This window comes from Curcuma longa, chromosome 4 (assembly GCF_044706935.1).
Source record: "Curcuma longa cultivar G26 ecotype Majalengka, Jawa Barat chromosome 4, ITB_CL_G26_1.1, whole genome shotgun sequence".
Lineage (NCBI taxonomy): Eukaryota > Viridiplantae > Streptophyta > Magnoliopsida > Zingiberales > Zingiberaceae > Curcuma > Curcuma longa.
In genome coordinates this window covers 21,249,198-21,271,648 of record NC_133864.1, presented here as the reverse complement: position 1 = coordinate 21,271,648, position 22,451 = coordinate 21,249,198, and positions in this window count along the sequence as shown.

Below are 22,451 nucleotides of genomic sequence, written 5' to 3'. Positions count from 1 at the left end.
TTTTTGCTGCATCAAACATTGAAGTATAACTTCCACTAATATCATTTGCATTCATATTTGCAGGGATATCATCGAATTGAGGTCCGCTGATGTTGATATTTTGTGCATTTCTTAAATCAGTAAACATGTCTTCAAAATCATCGTCTTCAAAATCACAATCGTTTGCATTTCATTATCAATACTTATATTACCAGATGATGTAGCAGCTTCTCCATGAAAATTCCAGACTTTATATAATTTGTCAAATCCCCACCTATAAAGATGTCCTCGAACATAATCCAATTCATATTTAAACAAATTGCCACACCGCCGACATGGACAACGAATTTTTGATAAATTCAAACTTATCATATAATTCTCCGCCATCTTTAAGAACTCATTTAACCCTTTTATATATTCATGGCTAATCCGATTCTCGATCATTATCCAACTTTTATCCATATTTAAACAACCTGGTGAAATACATGAAAAATATCATACCCTAAAATAACTCAAAAAAAATCATATAAATATGTGTTGACACAAACCCGAACAATTGACAGAAACCGAGAATCCCTCAAATCGGGACATAACAATAGGGAGATTATAAATGATATAATGAGCATAAGAGAATTAAAAATAAAGCAAAACCTGAAATCCCTACATGTGTTGAAGCCTAGTTGATTTCAAGCCCCTAGAGTTGTTGGAGGCACTTAAGGACATAGACAATAAGAGCATCTTACGATAATTGTTGCTATATTTCGAGGTTCCCTTATACCAAATTAATATAGGCAATTTAGCCTCAAGTCTACATTAAGGCAGCTCAAATTATCTTATCTAAAATTGACTAAAATGTAAGTAGGAAATCCTTATTGGTCAACTCAAAGACTAGTTTAGTTATAAGGGAACCTACTGTACTTGGCGAAATCATCCAAGAGCATGGATCAAACCCTACTGTACTAGGCGATGATCAGGCGAAATCAGTAAACATAAATCAAACCCTACTGTCTAGGTGAAATCATCAAGAGCATCATATTTAGAACAAACAATTGACTACTAGTAGGAATTTAGTACAAGGATCAAACCTCCTCGCTGTAGCCGGCGAGCAGACACGACGGTGAAGAACGAAACCCGAAGAAGAGTGGAGGAAGAAGAGGGAAGAGCAGGCGGCTGAGGGGGGCAGCACAGGAGGCGGAGGGGGCAGCACAGCCGGCGGACTCGGGGAGAGCAGGCGGCTGAGGGGGAAGCACAGGAGCCGGAAGGAGGGCAGCACAGCCGGCGGACTCGGGCAGAGCAGGCGGCGGAGGGGGCAGCACAGCGGCGGAGGGGCAGCACAGCGGCGGAGACGGGCAGCGCAGCCACCGGAGGCGCAGGAGAAAGGAAGAGGCGGACGAAGGAGGAAGGAGCTGTGAGGCGAGGAGAAAGGAAGAGCGGACGAAGGAGAAAGGAAGAGGATTCGGCCGGGAGTCGGGTAGGGTTTATGACCGAATGTTAGCGGCGAAACCATAAAATCGTCGCTAGATTAAGGGTTAGCGGTGATTTTTGCTCTTTCGTCGCTAATTATTAGTAAAGGTTAGCAAGGAATTGAATACTTCGTTGCAAAAACTACAGTTAGCAACGAAATTGGATATTTCGTCGCTAAATATTGCCGACAGTCCTTCTCTCTCCACGCGTGGCGGCCAGCGTTCGTCAAACAGAGAGGCACATCACGGTGGGCGAGATGTTGAGGGATGCATCACGGCGGGGAAGAAAGCTACAGGAGCTCTTTCGGCGATGGGGCGGTGTCGCGGTGGAGAAGAGCTACAGGAGCCCTTCTCTCGCGTTCTCTTCACGTACAACACTGTAGCTTCTCTTTATAAAAGGAGATATAGTGTGGCTACGCTCCCGGCACGCGAAAACCACAAAATCAACCATCCTGTGGCTAGGGTTTACTGTTTGAATCAAACTGAATTTAATCTCAGTTCGCTTGGTTCAATAATCAAACGACCTCCGATTTGATTCAAACTAGTTTTGTTTATTTTGTCTTCCCAAGATGAAACTTTTCATCTCTTCCATTTTATCAAAACCTCTTCCATCGTGAACCAAACCAAGTTGGTTCAATTCGATTCAAAATTGAAATATTTGGTTCAATAACTAAATAGTCTCTGATTCAAATGAAATTAATTTCATTCGTTTCATCTTCGTAAGACGAATTCTATCATATTGTCCTTTGTCCAGTCCAACTAGACTTTGTCTTTCTCGTTCTGAGAATTTAATTCTCAAACTCGTTTAAGTCCTTCGGAGAACTTGTAGTGCGTGTGACCCAATAGGTTCCCAGTTTTGTTGGTCGTCCGTAATTAACCATTAATTATGGAATGATCATGAGTGACACCTAGTAGTATATCATGATCCTCAATTGATCAGAAAATCAACGATTGATTCCTGAACATCTTCTAAACCTTCAGCAGCTCTAATTAAACGTGTCTCATTCTTTCACCGTCTTATACCTGCTTGGTTCAGGATATGGTCTATGTGTCGGTCTCTACTAGGTTGACTACGTCACACCTAGCCCAAGTTGCTTTCTTGTCCTATGGATTCAAGTTACTCGTACACGTATCCAAGAGTACAGTACTCTTAACATGTAATATTTTGGCCAAAGACTTTTAATAACAATCCTGACAAGCGACCGCAAGATATACGTCTCCTTTTTCAAGGAACGGTGAATCCTCTGTGGGCTATTCAAATACCTTCGGACACTTCGACTTATACCCAATCATCTCGGGTCCACACCTCCTCGGAGATGCTTACTTATGATGTTAAAGTATAAGTCTCCATGGCCAAGATAACTTGAATACCGCAAGTCAAAGGAAACTCGCACTTAAGCTGCATTGAGATCTTCATTGACATATGAATCGAACCATATGAAGTCTCATGGCAGGTCACTCCAATGAACTGGTTACCTTTAACCAGCATCCACGTTTAACTCTCAACATCGAATGTCTCCAACAGTGAGATCAGCTGCTTGGCTAACCAAGGAGTTCAAAACGTGCTAGTCTCGACAGAATCGATGACGTCCGCACTCATCAATTCCTCGACTAGGGATAATTCCAATACATTCATAATTACACGTGTAGAGATGATCATTAGTTGTGATCCAATCACAAATTCTCTCACGCTATGAATCGTATTATGGACATTCAGTATTTGAGTTTAAGATCCAATCAAACATATATGGAATGTACACTCAAATAGTAAATTACTATTTATTCAATAAATAGTATAACCGTAAGGTGATTGCCTTAGGACACCTCTCAAATCTAACACTTTCTTGGAATGCCGAACCGACATACTATGTTTTGTCATAAGAACTTGAGCACATTCTTCTCTGCGATATGTGCTAAAGGTTCAACTTCAACCCACTTGGAGAAGTAATCGACAGCCACTAACAGAAACTTTTTCTGTCCCGGCCCAAGTGGGAAAGGTCCCACTATATCTATTCCCCACTGATCAAAAGGGCATAACACAGAAGAGGTCTTCAAGAGTTCGATCGGCTGGTGAGACATGGTCTGATGATTCTGACAGCTTATATAGGTGCGGACAAGCTGATACGCATCAGCTTGCGTAGTGGGCCAGAAGTAGCCTGCGAAGAGTACCTTACGAACTAGAGTTCTTCCTCCAACGTGATTGCCACAACATCCGTGATGTATTTCTCGCATCACATAGTCGGCTTCTTTTGGAGTGAGACATTTGAGCAAGGGGTGAGAAAAAGCTCGCTTAAATAGCATTTCTCCTATCATAGTGAACCGAGTAGCCCTTCTTTTGAGAATTTGAGCTTGTTCTGGGTCGTTCGATAAAATTCCTTGTGTTAGGAAGAAGATGATGGGGGTCTGCCAGTCTTCTGGTCGGGTGGATCGCGGAGCTTGATCTATCTGGGCAATTAATTGCTCCTACACCATGGAATCGATGGTTTCCCAAGTGCTTAATGCGCTGGCCAGCTTGGCCAACTCGTCGGCTTTGTGGTTGTCTGCCTAAGGTATTTTCTGAAGGGTGACTTCTTGGAATTGGGCCTTCAAGCTCTCTACCGCCTCGGCGTAACGCTTTAACCGATCATTACGTATCTCGAATGTGCCTTTGACCTGTTGATCCACCAATTGTGAATCCGAGTGCACAACCACTTTGTAACGCCCGCCCTTAGGTGGGCCTTGACGGACGCTACAATTTTTCTTTCATTTACATTCATACAATTAATCACATACGAAAAATCATAAACACATGGTAGCAGAAATTTAAAACATCTATACCTGGTAGTGATTTCATATGCGATTGAAACTTCTAAAATAAAAACTTATTAAGCATGTCTTGTCTAGATATCAAGTTCTAACTATTCTAACTAAAGCAACATAAACATATCATTACTAATTAGAACTTCATAATTCATCATGTAATCTTTAAAACCAGACATCCATAGCATAAAGATAAAATCCAAACATAACATGCAAATATTGATTTCATAATCAAACATAGTGCAAGGAACTCTGCCAAGTCACCACCACACACATTTTAGCCCTTCCTGTTGCTTCCCATTCTTTAATAACTTCTAGTTGGATCTGCAACCTAAGAAAGTAAACTATAAGCACAAGGCTTAGTAAGCTCCTTTCCTACTCACAAAATCCAAATGTCATATATTTCATGAATATGCATCACATTAAATAAGCACATAAAACTTGAAGACACATTAACATGGCATTCAGCATCAAAACATACTTACACATTAGCATATGAATCATGTGCATACAAATGAGAATGCCTTTTTAAAACATATACTATAATAGATAAACAAAATCATTATCATCATTGTTGGGGTCTCCGGCTTGTACCCATTCATTATTTGCGCGCATTCCTTCAAGTAAGTACGAGGTAGCTAGTCTCGACCTACTTGGATACTAGGCCTTCTTTACTATCCTTCAACCTAGGAGCGTTCTTAGGTGTCCATCCCTTGGACCACCTTCAGGGTTCGGTACAAGCCATGCATTAAAGTAAAATAATGTACATGCTTTCTTTTCCTTTTCATCATGAATGTTCCTTAACATTTCATTATCCATAAATCATGCATAACATGGTGAACATTCAAGCATCAGTTTCAATACATTTCTTGCAGCATGATACAACATAAAACATGATTTCATTACATAAACTTGGCATGAGATAAAGCATATCATCATAAATGAACATCATTGGATCCCTAATTCCCATAAGGTTGGCCGAAACTTATAGGTTTCCTTCATGGTCTTGAAAATTCTTATAACTTGAAACTTTAACATGTTTAATCATAACTAACCATGGTTGAGCATGCTTGAACCCTAACCAAACCAAACCCTAATTTCCTAGGGTTGGCCGAATCTCATGGGTCCAAACCATGACATATAAATTCATACCATTTGAAACCTATAAATGTTTAAACATAACTAACCATGGTTGAACGTGCTTGAAACCCTAACCCAACCAAACCCTAATTTCCTAGGGTTGGCCGAAACATTTAGGGTTCCCTTTAAGGTCTTGATCAAAAATAAAAAAACCCTAATACTTCACAATAGATCACCACATAACATGTAAAGCTATTAGTTTGGTTTAACACAACTTAAGGCCCTTAAACTTTGCTTGGCTGAAACCCATATGTATACAACCATTAGTTAGACTTTTACCACATGAACCCTAATTCATGATAAAAGATCATTAAACACATATGAAGCCATTAACTAGGTTTTGAACACCACCTAAAGCCCTTGTTTTCATGCTTGGCCGAAACCCTAATCCCATGAAACCCTTGGTTAGCTCTAGATCTAACCACATGAAACCCTAAATCATGGTAAGAAATCATCAAGGAATACATGCAACCATAGTTAGGTTTAAAACACAACCTAAACCCATTTCTTTATGGCTTGGCTGAAACCCTAAATCATGAAACCCTTGGTTCTATCAATCCACATGGAACCTTAAATCATCATTAGAAATCATCAAACACATATGAAGCCATTAATTAGGTTTAGAACACCACCTAAAGCACCAATCCTTGCCTTGGCCGAAACCTACATACAAGGTTTCTTCATGATCTTTTACACATCATACAGATAAAGCATAAACTTCCATAAACAAGCAATTGAACTATTAAGTTGCAAGTGAGGGGAGGCTTACATAGATCCCCTAGAGAATTTTATACCCTAGAGAAGATGAAGAAGAGATGAAGTCTTTCCCTTGAGATCTCCTCGGTTCCTCTTGGTTTCCCCTAAAATCCTTAGCCTTTCCTAGATCCTTTGTCTTGTGAGCCTTCTTGATGGAGAGAAGCCTCAAGGAACTTTCGGTCAAAAGGAGAAAAGAGAGGGGAAGAGGGGGTTTCGGTGAGGAGAGCAAGAGAAGAAGAGAAAAGAAAATGGTTTTGGTAACTCTTGTCTCATTACTTATACTAATGAAGGGGTGTGTCCCTTCACCTTTCATGGTGTCCTTTCATGTGCCTCTTCACTTAAGTATCATTCCCTTTATCCTTCTAATAACATATTCTTGCTAGGCCTCATGGTTACCTCATGCACTCCTTAAGGCTTGCCACTTCCTTAGGTCCAAGGTTCAATCCTTGGCACCTCTATTCTTTTTCTTTTATTTTTGGCAAAGCCCACATAAGGTAAAAGCTCATCATGAGTTATGCATCACATAGAGCCCATTAGATTTTAGGATAATTCCCACTAGTGATCCATTAAAATCTACACCATTAAGAGCCCATGTAAGGCCCATTAGTATTTTATACTAAATTTTCCATAGCCTAAGCTATCATTTATTAATATTAAGGAAAATATTGAAGGGCTTTTGTGGGGTGTTACACACTTGGATGGCGCCTACATGATGGGCGGATTGCAGACCTGTCAGAAGAGCTTCGTACTCAGTCTCGTTGTTAGTGGTCCGAAATTGTAGTTTCACGGCTAAATACAAGGTCTCTCTTTGAGGGGAACACAGTAAGACCCCTACTCCACTGTCTTTTTTGGTGGTTGACCCATCCACATAGATTTTCCATGTCTCCGATGATTCACCCCCTATAACTTCTGTTAAGAAATCGGCCAGAGCTTGGGCTTTAATGGTGGTCTGAGGCAGATACTGTATGTCATATTCGCTTAGCTCGGTGGTCCACTTAATAAGACGTCTTGAGGCATCAGGATTGAGTAACACTGGACCTAAACTGCTGTTCGTTAGCCCTATGATTGGGTGTACTAAGAAATAAGGACGCAGCTTCCGAGCCATCAAAGTGAGTGTCAGTGCTAATTTCTCTAAGAAAGTATAACGAGTTTTTGTATCATTCAACAGATGGCTAGCAAAATATATCGGACGCTGTATTTGAGCCTCCTGTTTAACCAGAACTGAGCCGAGAGCTTCTCCCGATGCCGATAAATAAACCCCACAAAGGTTCATGGGCGTCGGGTTTGGTCAAGATGGGGAGGTCGGCCAAGTATCTTTTTAGTTCAGTAAAAGCTTGTTCACATTTCTCGTCCCATGAAAACCGAGCTACCTTCCTCAAGATCTTGAAAAAAGGTAAATTCTTTCTTGCTGACTGAGAGATGAAGCAGGAAAGAGCTGTGATGCGTCCCACCAGTCTCTGCACTTCTTTGATATTTCGGGGAGAAGCCATGTCCTGGACAGCTCGAACTTTGGCTGGGTTGGCTTCTATTCCTCGCTCTGTAACTATATATCTCAAGAAGCATCCACTCTTTACACTGAATATGCAGTTGTTAGGATTCATCTTCAGACCATACTGTCAGAGAGTAGCGGATGTTTCCTCGATATCAACCATGAACTGGTCAACTCTGAGGGATTTAATGAGAATATCATCCACGTATACCTCCATGTTGCGTCCGAGCTGTTGCTTGAAAACTTTATCCATCAACCGTTGCTAGGTGGCACCAGCGTTCTTTAACCCAAAAGGCATGACCGTGTAATAGAAAGTCCCATCAGCAGTGATGAAACTGACTTTATCTTGGTCTTCCAAGGCCAGTGGGATCTGATGATATCCTTGATATGCATCAATCATGCAGATAAGCTCATACCCCGCGGTAGAGTCGACTAACTAATCTATCCTAGGCGGAGGACATTAATCTTTTGGGCATGCTTTATTGACATCCCAAAAATCGATGCAAACTCGCCATTTGCCCCCAGGTCTGGGTACCAGGACTACGTTAGCGAGTCAAGTTGGGAATTATATTTCTTTGATTTGTCCTGCCTTCAGTAGTTTATTGATTTCCTCCCTAATGATCTTGTCTTGGTCAGCTGAGAAGTACCTCCTCTTTTGCTTAACAGGTCGAACTCCCGAAGTTAGATTGAGTTTATGTTCCATCACTTTTGGCGGCACGCCCATAATCTCTGATGGGGACCAGGCAAAGATATCTCAGTTCTATGTCAGACAGGTTAGCAGTTGCTCTTATAACTCTGGGGGCAGGTCAGCCTCTATATACGTGACTTGGTCAGGTTTCTCTGGCACTATTCGTGCTAGTATCTTGTCCTGGTTGGGTCGCGAGAGTGAGGTGTCTTGCACCGAGTTCACCTCGACATTCTGCTTCCTTCTTACTGCCCGAAGATCCGTCTGCACCATATCTATATAGCACTTGCGGGCTGTATTCTGATCTCCCTCGATAGACCCGACCTGATCATGTACCGGGAATTTTAATTTCTAGTGGTAGGTGGATACTATTGTTCTAAAAGAGCTCAGCACCGGTCGCCCCAAGATAACATTGTAAGGAGATGGAGCTTCTACCACCGTGAATAGGGTAGTTTGGGTTCTCCGCAAAGGTTCATTCCCCAAAGATAATGGGAGCTGGATTTGTCCGAGAGGTCGGATCTCATGCCCAGAAAATCCAAAGAGGGAGGTCGCCATGGGATGTAACTCATCCCCCTTAATTTTCATGGGGTCAAAGGCATCTTTGTATAAAACATTAACCGAGCTACTAGTATCCACGAATACCCAAGTTACATCGTAGTTAGCTATGGTAGCTCTGATGACCAGAGCATCATCATGAGGAGTGGCCACCCCTTCCAGATCTTGAGGCCCGAAGTAAATAGCAGGGCTTGGCTCTATGCTCCGGTTGGTGCCAATACTATAAGTCTCGAGTTGGCGCCAATGAGCCTTCCTAGCCCTATTAGAATCTCCATCCGTGGTACCACCGTCTATTATACTTATTTCTCCGCGGTGGGCGATGTTATCTCAGTTTTCCTGATGATCCCGGCGAGCCTCTAGAGGGGGCCCCTGACGAGGCATGTGTTCTTGTCCATGGCCTTCTGGTGCCAGCAACATGTCCGCCACAGGAGGAGGTCGTCGTTCCCCTTCCGGCCTAGGCTGAGGTCTGGGGTCGACCAGTCTCGGCTCAGCTCGGCGTCTTTGATCCCCTCGTGCACCTCTTTGTTCTATCAAGCATCACCCAACTACCGGTGGGTTATTTCCCGCTGTTGGTGCTCCCTGATGACCCAATCGATTTCTTACGCTAGGTATCGACAGTCTTGCGTACTATGCCCACTAGACCGATGATACACACAATAACGAGGCGGCTGTCCTGGCCGAGCTACCGCTCTATGTCCGACCATTTCTGGTAGGTCATCAATAGCCTGCATGACTCGTTCATTTCGGTGTGCCGGGGCATTCTGAAGAGGTCGGGTTGTCACTTCTCTTCGTGGAGGAGGCGGCACCGGTCTCTTTTCCGCAGGCGAGATTGCCACAGGATCACTTTGCTGGGCCAGCTGGATTTCTTCCAAATGTATGTATTTAGTAGCTCTTTCTGATAATTTCTGATAGCTGATCGGGGGCTTCTTCACGAGGGATCGAAAGAAATCTCCTTCCAGCAATCCTTGAGTTAAAGCACTTGTCATGACATCTGACGGTGTTAACGACACTTCACACGCTATTTGATTAAAACGACGAAGATATTCTCGTAGAGTTTCTCGGGGCTTTTGCTTCATCGTAAAGAGATTCAACGGGTCTAATGCTTTCGGCTACTAGCGAACTGGTGCAAGAAGACCTCCTTGATGTCCTTGAAGGACTGTATGGTGGAGTTCGCCAACTTACTAAACCAGCGTTGAGCCGACCCCGAAAGTGTGTTGAGGAATAACCTACACTTGATGTCATCTGTATATCAATGCAGCAAGGAGGCGTTCTCAAAGCGGCACAGATGATCTTCAGGGTCGGCAGAACTATCATATTCTCCCACTTGGGGAGGTCAGAAATTTTGAGGCAGCTTCTGCTCTAAGATTTCCCGCATAAATGGGGTTTCGGGAAGATCGGTGACCAGATTTGCCAGAGCCTTCCCTTTACGGGCATCTCTGACCACCTCTTCAGCTTGAGACTCGCTCGAATCTTCTTCTCCATGCCTCCTGTCTCCATTCATAGAGACTGCCTGCGTTGATACCTCTTCAATAGGCGAGGGTAGTTGCCTCCCCTTCAGGGCCTAACCTGCCAGTATCGAACGTGGTTGGGCCTGGGCGTTTCGCAGGGCTGCATCTATCGCCTGTTGCACAATCTGGTGCAGCTCATCCTTGGTCATTGTCACAGTTTCTTCTGGGTTCCTTTCTTCAACGGGCTCCCGATTGCTAGCGGTGCTTCTGGTGTTAACCATCGTGGCATCTAGCTCAGAGTTCCCACAGACGGCGCCAAAATATTTTGGCTCGATGTCGACGATAGCCAAACCACCAGTAAATAAAATGTCACGTCAACCTTTGGTTACCCGTCGATAAGAAGGACTTGAAGAAGCAAGAACTGAACGCACGGATTAGCAAGGCGTTAGGAATTCCCGGCATGACCACTCCGACGCTCAAGTCAGGAATAAAGAAAATTGAAGTAGTTGTATGTGTATAAAATTTAAGATGGTTAATTATCATACCTGCGGGGTTTATATAGAGGTAGCGAGAGCGGTATCCTCGGATCTCATTGTTTGCGATTGGCCGTGAAAGCGTGATTAGCGGACCGTTCTCTGACAAGTTCCAAACATCTAACGGCTTAACAACATTAGTTATCCTTCTTGGACGGCTAAGCTTGTCCAGGACCCAGTAGTGGCACTTGGTCCCTATCCTGATCCTTGTAGATAAGTTGCTAAGCCCGACGAAAAGGTCAGCGTGATGGCCCGTTGATATCTGTCCAGCTACCTGAGGTTGGTAATGGCTGATCTGTCCAACTACTACGGTTGTTTAAGTTAGGTCTTTAATGAATTATTATAAAATAACAACAAATAATCATAGTGATAATAAATGAGTCATGAACCAATAAGCATGAATATCATCATAAAAGTATTAAAGTCTAACTTTAAACAACTCATTCTCCCCCTTTTTGACAACCATCAAAAAGAATGCACATTTAAGGAGGTAAACATAAATAAGAGGTAGAGCTAAATCCCAATAAAAAGCCTTAGAGGTCAAGTTTGAGTAGTTTTGGCACGGGCTCCCCCTAAAATCGTACTTTCCTTAAAAATAAGCACCAATAATTTGGTTAGGACATCTAAGTTATAGGTTTTCAACATTCCTATAGACCATAAATATGCTCCTAGAGCATGCATCAAATAATAGAGGGCAAAAGATGTCCAATTATCAAGAAACAGATCAAAACACTAACAAATAGTGACATCAGTCGACTGGTATCTGAAGTAGTCGACTGATGTCTGAAAACTTTTTTTTATAAGTAATTCATAAGTAATTCAATTTTTTCCCAAAAATTATGAAATTTTCATACTGTAATTACTTACATCGTATATGATCATGAAAAAAAATTTGAAAAAGTTTTCCTTATTAAAATATCATTTTGATACTATGTATCAAAAATATGAAATCCTAAAACTTTAAGGAGATTAGTATCACCAATGATAAGGGAAATGATTTCCTACCAATAGATAGTGCTAGGATGTTTAGAAATAAACATAATATATTTCTAAATTCTAGGTTTTGGGTTTTACTTTGATTTTCTTCTCAAAATTTCATGTTTAACCCAGCCGCTCCCCCTAAATCCCTTACATACTCAGTCAACACAAGTAAAAGCCTCATTCCGTTGTAATGTTTGATCTTTCTGGGACACACTCCCCCTAGACCATTGCACCATCAATGAATCATGAGGGTTAATCGTAGAGGGTCAAATATATATAGTGTAAAGCTTCAACCGGGCTTTAGAGTCAATACGATTTGAGGAATGGTATCAATGGGGTGCCCAAACTACTTCCTTGATTAATCTCAATGACCATAAGGATGTTCCTAGATCATGGTCAGTTATAGGATACGCAAATGGTCAAGAATGGGTCAAAATTTACATATTTTTAGCCAACATCAGTCGATTGATGGATAGACCAGTCGACTGATACCTTGATTCAAAAAATTATAGATTTTTTAGTCGAGTGAATTCTAGCCTATAGTCGACTGCTCCAGTCGACTGCTCATGAGCGGTTGACTGTTTAGGATCATATCAAGGGTTTTTCATCCATTTGAAAATTTTTCTAAGCATTTTCTTAAATCTATGACTTCATCCTTTAATTTAGCATTTTCCTCGTTAATTTCACTAGAGTCACTAGATTCACATGCATTGTTCTTAATAGTTCTAAGTTCCTCCTTTAATGCCTTAACCTTAGACTTAGATTTATCCAAAGTATTTTTAAGATAAGCAATGGTTTTATAAAAAAACTTTACTTTGGCAGAATCCATTACCTCATCTTCACTTGATGAAGATTTGTCTCTACTTGATTCCTCCTCACTTGTAATCTCTTGATCACTCTCACGTGCCATCAATGTCATGTGTCTGGTGATGTGACATAGCTCTTCATCATCCGATGAGTCGCTACTCGATGTATCCCATGTGGCTTAGGCCACCATGACTTCCTTCTTCTTTTTCTCCTTCTTTTTTCTTTCCTTTTCTTCTTTCTTCTTCCACTCCGGACAGTTTGTCTTGACGTGCCCTTTCTTATTGCATACATAACAAGTTACATTAGGGTTATAGTTGAAACTTTGAGATTTACCTCTTGATGATGTAAACATCTTCTTTACATCCCTTCTTGTGAATCTTCTTGTTCTTCCCATCATTTTCTTGACATAGTGAACCATTTCTTTAACCGACATCTCCTCGTCGCTATCCGAAGACTCCCGATCGGACTCGGATGAGGACTCCTCCTTCTTTTCCCTCTTCTTCTTCTTTTCTACAATTAAAGCAATACCTTTCTCTTTGGAAGACCCATTAGCTTGTTCATGTAGTTCAAATTCATAAAATAGTTCATCTAGTTTAATGACTGAAAGATCTCTAGATACTTTATTGTAGGGTCCCCAAGGATGTCTGTATCTCCACAATAGCATGATATTGTCCACTTTGGGCCTAAGCCCTTATGGTTTTGTTCTTGGGCTCTCCCCAAAAGGCCTCATTCCAATGGAGATACTTTCCATCCTTGTAAACCCATGATCTTTCCCATGTGTTTTAGATGTGGGACTATGTTTGCACCTTTGCAACCCAACAATCCCCTCCTCAAACAAAGGACCACAGACCCCCCCCCTCAAACGGAAAGCCTCCGTTTGATGTCTGAATCTTCGACCCACCAGGACTTCCTGCCCCTCGGTCCACCCTGACCTACTAGGACTTCCTGCCCAGCCGCAACCTGAACTTCCTGCCCCTCGGTCTACCCGACCTACTAGGACTTCCTACCCAACCGCAACCAGGACTTCATGCCCCTCGGTCTACCCAGCCTACTAGGACTTCCTGCCCAGCCGCAACTAGGACTTCATGCCCCTCGGTCTACCCGACCTACTAGGACTTCCTGTCCGGTGTCTAGTCCTCTTGATTCAAACACGGGAGCCCCTACTTCCTTTATTTTTAAGGTTCAACCCACATGGTTAGATCCGGATCATGGCTCATCCGGTGGTTAGTCCGGTGAAGAGCGGCCTCACTCTGATACCAATTGTAGGGTCCCCAAGGATGTCTGTATCTCCACAATAGCATGATATTGTCCACTTTGGGCCTAAGCCCTTATGGTTTTGTTCTTGGGCTTTCCCCAAAAGGCCTCATTCCAATGGAGATACTTTCCATCCTTGTAAACCCATGATCTTTTCCATGTGTTTTAGATGTGGGACTATGTTTGCACATTTGCAACCCAACATTTATAAGCATCTACCATTGATGCCCATAAGGTATATCGGGGGAATGCTTGAAGAACGTACCTTACCAGATCACGATTGTCGATCTTCTCACCTATGACATGGAGACCATTCACAATTTCCTTGAAGCGCCCATGCATCTGGCTTACCGTCTCATTTGGCTTCATCGTGAAGGTTTGTAGTTGTCTAACCAAGAGATCCCTCTTGGCTCGTCTCGATTTGCTTGAGCCTTCATTCAATTCGATGAGGTTTTCCCAAAGTTCCTTGGCCGAGTTGAATGGACTGACTTTGCTCAATTGCTCTTTTGAAAGCCCGTATTGCAAAGTGGTTGTGGCTTTTGCATTTGCTTGAGCCTTCTTGCATATATTCTTCGACCATTCCTTGGTAGGTAGAGATGTTTCGGATGCATCCTTGGGGTTTTTGAACCCATCTACAACACTAAACTAATTTTCAATGTTATTCATTAAATAGTATTCCATCTTGCCTTTCCAATACGCGAAGTCATTGCCATCGAAGTAGGGCAGTCGTGCGGTGTTGTATCCCTCTTGAAATGCCATAAATAATTTCGGTTGAGTGTTGGTTCTTCCGAAGGTAACCTGCTCTGATACCACTTGTTGTTATTGCATTTAAGCTCATCATCGGAGTCCCCGCTTTCTCCCCTAGATTGTTGCTCTCTAGTTGTAAGTTTTTAATTTCATTCGTTATTTCTTTGGTTTGTGCATTTATATCTTCATCAATTTGTAATTTTCTAGGGTAGGTGTTACTTGGCTCATCAAACTCAACATTTGATGATTCTTCAATAGTTTGAGTTCTTTTATTATACACCCTATAACCTTTACTAGAGGATGAATAGCCCACAAGGATTCCTTCATCCGCCTTGGCCTCAAACTTCTTCAAATCATCCTTAGTGTTTAAGATGTAAGCCTTACATCCAAACACCCTAAAGTAACTGGTTTTCGGAATTTTGTCACTCCATAACTCAAATGGAATTTTTCCTAAAAATCTATAGATTACTAACCTGTTTTGAATGTAGCAAGTGGTGTTAACCGCTTCTGCCCATAGATATGTGGGTAGTGAGTATGCATTTAGCATAGTTCTAGCGGCTTCTTGTAAAGCCCTATTTTTCCTCTCAACAACTCCATTTTGTTGAGGGATCCTTGGACATGAGAACTCACGCTTGTATCCAATTGCTAAGCAATATTTGGAGAAGTTTGAGTTTTCAAACTCTCCACCATGATCACTTCTAATTCTATTTATCTTTAGAGTTCTTTCATTTTCTACCCTTTTACTAAAACTAATAAAAATGTCTAAGGTATCATCCTTATATTTCATGAAAACACCCACTACAAAAAAATTACATTCTGCGATAAATTTTACGATGAATTTTCTAAAAAAATTTATCGTAAAAAGTTTTCCAACGAATTTTAAGACGAAACATTTCACTCATTTATCGCCAATCTATTTACATTATGTTCAGCATTGCGGACCAAGTCCACTTGCAAGATTTAGTACCACTTGACAATCCTTATGAGCTCCTTATGAGCTCTTCAAGGGGACATCATCAGCCCTACTGGGACACGGATTCCTTCTATAATTAATGGCACACCGTATAGATAGTAACATCACCCAACTTACCGAAATATTTGATCTGACGGAAAGATCTCACCCTTTGGTAAATCAAAGCAATAATTACTAACTATAGGTGCCCATTTATTACATCGGGATTAAGAGTGCATAATTATAATAACAGAGGTCTTGTTCAATTTGTGAGTCAGTGTAAATCGAACAACCTCAATGGTCCTACTCAATACACACAAAGTGCACTAGTGTAATTCTACAGTCAAGACAGACAGTCACCGAATTACACTACAACCGTTCCCGATGGTTTGTCCAAAGTCATCTTGGTTGTGAGCCTTAGTTTAGTAAATTAAGAGGACTTTATTGCAAAATAAACTATTGCAATCATTTGACCAAAACATGATTTCTTTATTTCATAAATGTTTATATACAAAAGACAAGTCTTTTCAGTATACATCCTAACAATCTCCCACTTATACTTAAAAGACTATGCTGTCTTTTCCTCTGTCATCCACTAAAAGATTACGCTGCCATCTCTGCCATCCATCTGATCCCCATCCCTTCAACGTGCCGATCATAAGCTTTCGCCGGAAGGGCCTTGGTGAAAGGATCTGCCAGGTTCTCTGCTGATGCGATCTTGGCGACAACGACTTCTCCTCTTTTTACGATTTCTCGTATCAGGTGGTACTTGCGCTCTATGTGCTTACTCGCTTTGTGGGCTCGTGGTTCCTTCGAGTTTGCAACTGCACCACTATTATCACAATAAATTGTGATAGCTTTGGGCAAACCAGGAATCACATCTAAGTCCAACAAGAAGTTTCTGAGCCATACAGCCTCCTTGGCTGCTTCTGAAGCTGCGACATACTCAGCTTCCATGGTAGAGTCTGAAATGCATTTCTGCTTAACACTCCTCCATACTATGGCTCCACCTCCTAAAGTAAACACAAACCCAGAGGTAGATTTACTGCTGTCCTTGTCTGATTGGAAGTCTGAATCTGTGTAAATCTACCTATGGGTTTGTGTTTACTTCCATAGGGAGGAGTTTGCAGAAATGCATTTCAGAAGCTAAGTATCACAATTTATTGTGATAATGTGATTCCTGGTGGTGCAGTGGTGCAAACTCGAAGGAACCACGAGCCCACAAAGCGAGTAAACACATAGAGCGCAAGTACCACCTGATACGAGAAATCGTAAAAAGAGGAGAAGTCGTTGTCGCCAAGATCGCATCAGCAGATAACCTGGCAGATCCTTTCACCAAGGCCCTTCCGGCGAAAGCTTATGATCGGCACGTTGAAGGGATGGGGATCAGATGGATGGCAGAGAAGACAGCGTAATCTTTTAGTAGATGACAGAAGAAGACGGAGCATAGTCTTTTAAGTATAAGTGGGAGATTGTTAGGAGTATACTGAAAAGACTTGCTCTTTTGTATATAAACATTTATGAAATAAAGTATCATGTTTTGGTCAAATGATTGCATTAGTTAAGTTTTGCAATAAAGTCCTCTTAATTTACATTGTAGATAACTTGGTGTCTGTGAGACACAGAAGACCATGATTATCGGCCCTTGTGAATTATAAACTAAGGCTCACAACCAAGATGACTTTGGACAAACCATCGGGAACGGTTGTAGTGTAATTCGGTGACTGTCTGTCTTGACTGTAGAATTACACTAGTGCACTTTGTGTGTATTGAGTAGGACCATTGAGGTTGTTCGATTTACACTGACTCGCAAATTGAACAAGACCTCTGTTATTATAATTATGCACTCTTAATCCCGATGTAATAAATGAGCACCTATAGTTAGTAATTATTGCTTTGATTTACCAAAGGGTGAGATCTTTCCGTCAGATCAAATATTCTCGATAAGTTGGGTGATGTTACTATCTATACGGTGTGCCATTAATTATAGAAGGAATCCGTGTCCCAGTAGGGCTGATGATGTCCCCTTGAAGAGCTCATAAGGATTGTCAAGTCAAATCTTGCAAGTGGACTTAGTCCGGCTGACAATAAGGATGAGTGGTACTATTCAAGGTCTTAGATGTTGATTATTGAGTTGTCAGTAGAACTTAATAATTGACGGACATACGATATCTTAAACACGGGGAGCAATGCATAAAATAATAAGAAGGAACCCATAACGTAATTTGGGGATTAGATTGGTAGTGCAATAATGATCCTCTAGTGGAATGGATCGTTATTGATGGATGTAGGTGTGTATTCGGGGTTGAATACGGGATCCGAAACCCATCAGAAGGCTAGATCTAATACCTCCTCGAGGTCCCCACTGTAGCCTAAAGACATCTTCAAAAGGATGCAATCAAACGGATGAGATTAGTTCTTAGCCGTCGGATGAGATTTAATCTCAACCGTTGGATAAGATTAGTTCTCTACCGTAGGATGAGTTAATGGATGAGATCAGCTTGTATCCGTGGGATTAGATCAAGTTGCATCCATTGGATCAAAATAAATAAAGAAGAATAGAAGAGAATAAATTAGAACCGTTGGATTAGATCTAGTTGCATCGATGGATGAGATCTCTCCGGTTCGGTTTTAATTCTCTTCGGAAGGAAGAACCGGTTCACGAGGTGAACCAGAGATGGTTTAATGAACCACACGCCCAAGGGATAAGATCAGGTCCGTTGGATCAAATCAATTAAGTTATATTAAAAGAGATTATATCGTAATCGTTAGATGAGATTATGTAGCTCAACTTTTATGGATGATGCATACACTTAAGGATTATGAGCTCAACTATTCCAAGGTCCAAATTTTGTGTGATAATATGAGCACAATTAACTTAACAAAAAATCCAGTACATCATTCAAGAACGAAACATATTGAGATAAAACATCACTTTATAAGAGATCATGTAGCAAGAGGTGACATTGAGCTAAGCTATATTGAATCAAAGTCAAATCTTGCTGATATATTCACCAAACCACTACCCGAAGCAGAATTCACAAATATAAGAAGAGGGTTAGGAATGTGCTTTGTGGAATAGTAGTGTTTAGTAACCTATGAGCCATTAACATGAATTATTACATCTCACAAGACATTAGGATGACTTTGAATGTGTATTGTTGCTTTGAATGATATGTGAGATGGTAGGATGATACTCATACTTCACAAATGCTTTCTAGCAACTTGATGTAGTATAAATTGTATCATTTCATTTATTTTAGACCAACTATGGGGAAAGCAAATGTTTAATTAATAGACATCTTGCTCATTGATCATAGTTGGACATTTTAACCAATTTAAAACCATTTCAACAAATATCTAATATTGAAAGACAAAGGGAGTTGGAATGGATTCATAACAAATCCTGAAATTGATACAAAATGTACAAGTTTGTGCCAAACTTCAAAGTTTGTATCAAACTATGTAAACAAGATCATTTTTCCCTAATTCATATTTTTCCCTAATAGAATATGTCAAAACAAACATGTCTGCAAAATTTCAGATTTTTCTAAATTTTATGGAATTTTTTATGCATTTCTGAAGTTCGTATCAGAATATGCACAGGGCTGATTACAGGACATCAGTCGACTGATGCAGCCATCAGTCGACTGATGCAATTCGCCAAACAGCACAGAAAAATCAGTCGACTGAGCAGTCGACTGCTTCACTCGACTGATGTTTCTGTAAGGTTCGAATAAAAGGCAGCAGTCGACTGCAAATGGCTCAGTCGACTGATAGCAGTCGACTGGCAAACCAGCAGTCGACTGATGGCGGGTTTTCTATAAAAGAAATCTTGAACGGCGGTCGACTGCTAACCCTAGGGTTGCGCCGATCCCGCCGTGTTCTTCTTCTCCAAGCGTCCTCCAGCCTTCTAGAGCCCAAATACTTCCTATTTCTCACTCCCTACAACCTCTATTCTCCTTTTCTAAGCAAAAGCTAGGGTTTTTAGAACTTCTAATGGAGAACCAACCAAATCAAAGGAGGTAAACTTCTAAAATCAACTTTTCTTGGTTCTATTCTCTTAAAACTGAATTTTGGACTAATTTCCTTATGTTTTCTTGTCTTTGCATCATTCATTGCATAATCCTTAGAGTTAGGCAAAAACATATGGCCACTAGACCTCCTAGAAAGTCAATTCCTCGTAGGAGTGAGAGTGCACCACAATACCCTGACCCTTCCTACTTCCAAGGACGTCCTGAACCAAGGTTTCACTCAAAAATGGCACAACACCTATTTGAAACTTCTGAATTTCACTTCATGGATTGTCGATATCTAAATCGTCAATTCTTTCAATCCACAACTCCTCATATTTATGACCGTATCCTGTACTATCAATTGGAAAACCTAGTAAATTGCACAAGCAACATTAATTTGGATTTGTGCAAAGAATTTTATGTCAATCTTCGACCAACGGACATAACCGACAAACATTATGTGTCCACTGCCGCCGGTATGCCTATTGAGTTCACTCCTGAGTCTATCAGATCTTTTCTTGGTCTTCGCACGTCTTCAAATCCATTTTTGTGCTTTCCTGAAGTCACTGGTAAAATCACAGGTTCTTTCTCCAATGTGACTATTGAACAAATACACACATATTACTTCAAACAACCAAGAAAACCCTCTAAGAAAAGTTTCCATGCTACAAAAATGTCTGCCGATCATTATGTCTGGTATCGTATTGTTCTTGATTGCATCTTACCCATTATGACTCGAGGACGGGCTATGATCCGCATACCTCATCTAATCATGATGTATGCCTTAGAGCAACATCTTGATATAGACATTGCCCTTCATATTTATCGATCCATTCTCTACCACTCCGATCCCACAAATGGCAAGATCTATATGCCTTTCGGTCACATCATCACTCAACTTTTAGCATCCCAGGGAGTTGATATCACGGTAGGAGCCATCCGTCATTTGTCAAAAGACTATGATCAGCTTGGTCCTCGTCATTTAAAGCTAGCAAGGATTGTTTATTCCAGTGGTACCATGACATGGATTCAAAAAGCTGCTCAAGTGAATATTTCTTCTGACTCTGAAGACAATAAGGATGACAGTGATGAGGAACGGCTTACCCGTCTAGAGGATATGATTAGTGATGTCGACGGCCGGGTCAAGGTTTGTCTTGCAGAAATTCGTGTTCTTCGTCAAGAAGTTAGGGCTGCCACGCAGAGACAGCGTGATGCGTATGTACAGCAGCAACAGATGTTTGACATGCTCCAGAAGATGCATATGTCTTTCCAGTCTCCTCCTCAGCCTCCTCCGCCTAGTGATGACGATGATGATGTGTAGTTATGAATTTGGGAGATTTGAACTTGTTTTTGGATGGTCGGTTTCCTTGGCCTCCCACCCTTGGATCTTATTTGATTTGGTTTAAAAACCAAATCCAACCTTATCCATAGTGGGCGCCGGCCACCCTCTTTGGTTTGGTTCAATTCATGAACCAAATTTTATATTAAAGAGAATTAAAATCGAACCGAAGAGATCTCATCCATCGGATGCGACTTAACCTCATCTAACGGTTCTAATATAATCTCCTTTAATACAACTTGATTGCTCCAATCCAACGGTTGAAATTAAAGGAGCTTGGGCATGGGCTATAGAGAACCAACCTTGGTTCACTTCGTGAACCGGGTCTTACATTTAAAGAGAATTAAAACCGAACCGAAGAGATCTCGTCCATCGGATGAAACTTGATCTCACCAACGGTTCTAACATAATCTCTTTCAATGCTATTTATTTACTTCGATCCAATGGATGCAACTTGATCTAATCCCATGGATACAAGTTGATCTCATCCACTAACCCATCCTACGGTTGAGAACCAATCTCATCCAACGGTCGAGATTAAATTTCATCCGACAGTTGAGAACTAATCTCATCTGTTTGGTTGCATCTTTTGAAGATGTCTTTATGCTACAGCAGGGACCTCGAGGAGGTATTGGATCTGGCCTTCTGATGGGTTTCGGATCCCGTATTCAACCTTGAATACACACCTACATCCATCAATAATGATCCATTCCACTAGAGGATCATTATTGCACTACCAATCCAATCCCCAAATTACGTTATGGGTTCCTTCTTATTATTTTATGCATTGCTCCTCGTGTTTAAGATATTGTATGTCCATCAATTATATGAGTTCGCTGATAACTCAATAATTGACATCTAAGCCTTGAATAGTACCACTCAACCTTATCACCATGTCGGACTAGGTCCACTTGCAAGATTTGACATGACAATCCTTATGAGCTCTTCAAGGGGACATCATCAGCCCTACTGGGACACGGATTCCTTCTATAATTAATGGCACACCAAATAAATAGTAACATCACCCAACTTACTGAGAATATTTGATCTAACGGAAAGATCTCACCCATTGGTAAATCAAAGCAATAATTACTAAGTATATGTGCTCATTTATTGTATCGGGATTAAGAGTGCATAAGTAAATAATAACAGAGGTCTTGTTCAATTTGTGAGTCAGTGTAAATTGAACAACCTCAGTGGTCCTACTCAATACACACAAAGTGTACTAGTGTAATTCTATAGTCAAGATAGACTGTCACTAAATTACACTACAACCGTTCCCGATGGTTTGTCCAAAGTCATTTTGGTTGTGAGCCTTAGTTTATAATTTACAAGGAGCTGATAATCATGATCTTCTGTGTCTCACAGACACCATGTTATCTACAATGTAAATTAAGGGGACTTATTGCAAATTTAAAATATTGCAATCATTTGACCAAAACATGATTCTTTATTTCATAAAAATATTTATATACAAAAGAGCTAGTCTTTTCAGTATATCCTAACAA